This window comes from Charadrius vociferus, unplaced genomic scaffold (genome assembly GCF_000708025.1).
Source record: "Charadrius vociferus isolate BGI_N301 unplaced genomic scaffold, ASM70802v2 scaffold472, whole genome shotgun sequence".
NCBI lineage: Eukaryota > Metazoa > Chordata > Aves > Charadriiformes > Charadriidae > Charadrius > Charadrius vociferus.
The window spans coordinates 8,833,904-8,839,400 of NW_009647735.1; positions in this window are offsets into that span (position 1 = coordinate 8,833,904).

Sequence of the window (5,497 nt, forward strand, 5' to 3'; positions counted from 1 at the left end):
AAAAAAAAAAAAAAAAAAGAAAACAGAAAGGGTTTATGCACTCTGAGCCCTTGGTCTTGATTTTGCAGTGGAGTGCTGCTGTCAGGGATGGAATATTCCTCAGAGGCAGTGTATCCGACTGCGCCGGCCGACTGTTAGAGCCAACTCTCGAGGTTAAACGTCGCCAGCCTGCCAAATCCTCAAAGCAGTGTGGGATCCAGACGCGGACGGTATTTACAGGCTTGATTTGTTTCTTTTGGAGAAAGCAAGAGGGGAGAAAAAAAAAAATAATCTCTCATAAACGTGCTCCCCAGGATGCATAACCCAACACAGCCCAGTAGGGCTCCGACCCATTTGGAGCTCGTTTACAGCAGGACACCTCGACTCCCTGGTCCCGGGGCTGGCAACGGGAGCCAGACCCAGCACCCACACACTGCCGGGGCAGCGGCGATTTCCCATCGTGCCGGATGGCATGCTTGCATCATGCTGAATGCCAGACCTTCTGCACACCCTCACCAAAACCATCCTTCCAGTCCCTAAAGGGGCTCCAGGAGAGCTGGGGAGGGACTTTTGACAAGGGCATGGAGTGATAGGACAAGGGGGAATGGCTTCAGACTGGAAGAGTGGAAGGAAATCTAGATGAGATCTTAGGAAGAACTTCTTTGCTGTGCGGGTGGTGATCCCCTGGGGCAGGTTGCCCCGAGAAACTGTGGCTGCCCCATCCCTGGAGGTGTTCAAGGCCAGGTTGGACGGGGCTTGGAGCAACCTGGGCTGGGGGAAGGTGGCCCTGCCCAGGGCAGGGGGTGGGACTGGATGGTCTTCAATGTCCCTTCCAAGCTAAACCATTCCATGATTCTGTGATCCCGCCTGCAGCTGGGCTGCCCCAGCACTCCATAAACTTTTATATGCATTCCTCTTTCCCCCATTTGTTTGTTTAAGGGCTTCTCTAGGGATTAATTGCTCAGTCTTGCAAGTGAGATTGGAGTATCTACCTCATCCTTCCCCAGCCCCCAAGCACTCTTGCAGAGAAAGCTGCTTTCTCGCATCCTTTTGGGTCCTTAGGGAAGAGCAGTTGGGAGCAGGGACCAGCAGAACATCAATGGCTGAGGCAGCGAGTCCTGCTCGCACCCAGTACCCGTGGCTCTCGCACGCTCTCTGTACGTCTGAGACATGATCAGTTCTGACAGGGAGGGTCCACAAACCCAGTGTTTTGGCCAGGAGGGACAACTGCCAGCATTTTTACAGGGAAGACCTCAGTCGGTGTTTCGGTTTGCCTCCTAGAGCCACGATTTCACATGGAAGCGGGGGGCAGGCCTGGGGAAAGCCCTGCTTCCCCACTGCGCAGCAGCAGGGCCGTGAACACAAGGGCCCCCCCAGCCAGGAGCCATCAGAGTACGGTATCAGAGAGCTCTGGTCCCATTCATCTGCTGGAAGAAACCAGTTCTTGGAGCCGTTCAGTGTCTGGAGCGAGGCAGAGGCAGTTCGGGGGGAAGAGGGATGCCCTTTCCCCCTCCAGCATGCAGAAAACTTTTCCAAAGCATTTCTTTTATGAGATATTTGTGTCCAGCTCACAGCACTGCCAAGACAGAGATTATCTTCCATGACATTGTTTGTTCAAATAATTGGCTGTAAGCATTTTACAAGTTACTAAAAGTAGTAAAGAAAACAGGCACGTAAGTGACTTTGAGAACACGCTGCACCCGCTGCTATTAAAGGCAGTGAGGTCAGATGCGCCCTGCCACTGCTGCCCACTCGTGGGCGAGCACACAGCACGCCCGGCCTTGCTGAAGGCAAGATTTGGCCAGATTTGGCTCTGGATTTGGCCAGAGCTCCGTTCCCAAGCGCTGCACAGCTTCCCGCCACGGCCCCAAGTGAAGACAAACCACCAGGCACCGGGGCTTGCCCACAGCGGGCACAGAGCCTAAATTCCATCCACACTGCTATGGCCGAAGAACAGCATCTCAGTAGCTAAGACCTGCTCCACCAGATCGCCACAGGAACCCGCGTCCAGCTTTCAGAAGGAACAATCTTTCATCACAGGTAATTTCCTCCTGCTCGCTTCTCCCGCCCAGTCGCTGTGATGAGCAGCAGAAGTCAAGACACTGATGCCCACAGCTTGTGGGAGAGAGCTCCCTCCTGCCTAACTTCTGCTTTACTAGTATTAATACGTGTATATAACCAGCATTTAAAGGACGTGGGAGCATACTTCACATTCCTTCGTAGGGTCTCCAAGTGATTTTTTTTAGGAAGAGCAAGGACTCCGTGGCCAGTTTGATAGAGCTGACACAGTACCCAGGGGGTCTCTTTTCAGACATCTGTTAACAATAAAAATCTTCCTTCCTTTGCTGTATTAAACTATACTCCCTGCAAGTATCATTTCCCGCTTTTTAAGTGTTTTTGTCAGGAATTTCTCTTATGTACCAAAAATGTACGTGAAAAGAGTTCAGCAGCTAGATAAAGCTTTGGGGAAGTCTGAATATTCCCAACAGTTGGGTATTCCAACATATTTAATCCTTCTTTTAATGCACAAAGCTATTAAGTGATTCTGTTCAGCCCACCTCCGCGCACCAGAAAGTTTAAAGAAAGCAAACCTTGGCTCCTTTAACTCCTTAGACCAGCAAGACTGTGCCAAAGTAGATGTTTGGACTGCTTGTCTCAGACCTCGATCCTGTAAAGAGAATGCAGCTCCTTAAAATCTACAGCGTTAGGCAAGGCTCTTGACATCAGCTATAAACAATTTCTGAAGTGGGTGTGCTGGGCTATAAATCCCAAATGTCAGATAAATCAGTGTGTGAAGAAAAGACAAAACACCATCGTGGTCATGCAATGGGTGGAATACATTTTAACAGAAGACCTGCAGTGGCTCAGCCTTTCCATTAAAGCCGGAAGGATGAGCCACCTCACCCAAAACACACGATGTGCTCCAGAAAACCCTCCCTGCAGATGGAGTGAGACAACCAAAATCCCTGCACGCAGAGCACAGAGAGCTGAGCCTGGAAAAGACAGCCCAAGAGCCGAATGCTCATAATTGGATGCACCATAGTGGGAAAGTATTTGTTAAAATAAAAAAAAGTAGCCAGAGAGAAAAATCATATTGTTCTTCTCAAGGACTATAGAATGGGTAGAGTTGGAAGGGACCTTAAAAACCATCTAGTTCCAACCCCCCTGCCATGGGCAGGAACACCATGTCTACCTCGTCTCTGAGGCATCCGATGTGGTAGTGACGCTGGCTGCCGTGACGATGCTCAAGAAGTTGAAGCAGGACAGGCAATGATGAGCGCTTCTTGCACGGGAGCGCTGGGCACTGTGGCACACGCAGCATACACCCGCCATCGCTATCTTGGATCAACGCTCAGCCCCCAGCAAGGGTTTAGCGCTCTACCACGTTGGGCAATGCTACACCGCTGCATTGCTCCCACCCCAAGGGCAGCTGCAACCAGAGGTGCCGCCAGCAAGGGTGGCCCAAGGCAGCCAAAATCCTGGCAAGGCAGCTGCCACCCCCTGTGCGTCATGGAATTGTGACAGGGAGCAGCTGGAACTGCCAAACCCATGACAAGGTGTAAAAATCTGGTCATTTTGATACTTATGGGCTTCCTTGGGCATACAGGCTCTGAAGCAAGGAGACATTCTGCAGCTGTGTAGTCCTGTTTCACCACTATGTTTTAGTCCAGTTAGGCAACATCTGGCAAGGGTGAACTCTAAGAGCTGCGAGCTTTTGGGCTCTGAAAATCTCCAATAGGAACTCAAGGAGAATTAGAGCGAGCACTGGGCTTAAATAAGGGCCAGAACATGGCAACACTGCTGGGATTACAACCAGAAATAAAGCCTGCGTAGAATAAAAAGGACACCAGTGCAAGCAATCCATCTTCTTCAGTCTGAGCTACAAAACCCCAGCCAGAGGCAAGACCATTCCTGGCAGACACAGAGAAGCTCACTCACGCTGCACATAGACCATCAGAACCCCGTCTCCTTCACAGGGACGCACAAAGTTCTGGAGCAACGGATATTCATAACTGTGCTGCGGCAGGAGGCAAGAGAAGCCATGGAGATCCCAGCAGTGGGACACCCCTCCAAAGCAAGATCCTCCAAGGAGCAGTCCCAGCTGTGCCAGGAATACAGAAAACAAGGATTCACCCACCAAAACCTTCGGCGTGGCCCCAAACGTGAGTACCCGGATGGGGTGAGCAGCACACGTTTCCATGTTTCTCTGGGGCTCCCAGGACAAGGCCCTTGGCTAAGTGCCGTCACCGCTGCTCTCAGGGTGAAAACCAGCTTTTGAACCCTAGTAACATCCCAGCAAAGCCTGTCTAACTAAATAAATGATGTTGTTTACAGCTGGAAGATGGTCTCCATTACACAACGTGGCCACCCCAGCCAAGCTTCCAGGGAGAAGCTGTTCTTTGGGGGGTTGTTGCTTGCAAAAAGGAAGAAGAAAACAGAACTAGCTGAAGCCAACACAGCGATTTAGCAGCATGGGAAACCTAATCTGCTTCTGCTGAGAATGCAATAGATCGGCAAATTTCTCTAATTCACGCTTACTGTTGGGCATATCATATATTTGGGGCTTTAGCCACTGTCTGGACAGAGCTGGCAGAGCAGGGGAGAGAAAGGAAACCCAAACCTGTGAAACATTAAAAAGAAAAAAGCTGAGACAGACCACGAAATTAAGAGCAGTGAAATGCACCCAAAGGGAGGGGGTAGGAGAAGGTGCTTCGAACACATCAAACCCATGAGAACAGCGGGAGAGAGAAGTGAGGTGGAGAACAAAAATGAAAAAAGTGAGAAAAACTGAGAGCAGCAGCTGTGTCGCCCTGCTGAGCCATCAGCTGCAAGGCCCACGTCTCGTCCTCTTGGCATGGTTAGCAGAATAATCAGCCCTCAGATCACTGATCCCTGGCTGCTGGGTGCCTTCTCTTCTCCCAAGCAACAGGCAATAGGACAAGAGGAAACAGCCTCAAGTTGCGCCAGGGGAGGTTTAGGATGGATATTAGGGAAAATTTCTTCCCCGAAAGGGTTGTCCAGCACTGGCACAGGCTGCCCAGGGATGTGGTGGAGTCGCCATCCCTGGAGGTATTTAAAAGGTCGGTAGACATGGTGCTGAGGGACATGGGTTAGTGATAACTTATCAGGTTAACGGTTGGACTTGGTGATCTTAAAGGTATCTTCCAACCAAAATGATTCTATGATTCTATGATCCACCGGCCCCCTGACTGCACTTTTCCTTTGCACTCTGAATATAGGATGAAAACCAGGGAGGGGCTGAAGGACGTGGGCTTTTCGGGACCCAAGCCCATCTCCAGCTGCTCAGGGACACCTTCAGACCTGCTGGAGCCAGGCAGTGCCCTGGGAAGGGCGGCGTGCTCTTGGGGTGCTCTGCGTTCCGCCTACAGGGATCATCTTTTTCCACTCAAGAGAGGGCTCAGGGCTTATCCTAAGAAGAGGCTCCACCAGGACACAGCACTCCCCCGCACATTCCCGGTGGCAGGGAGCGTCAGGCTCCCACAGCTCCTGCCTGTCT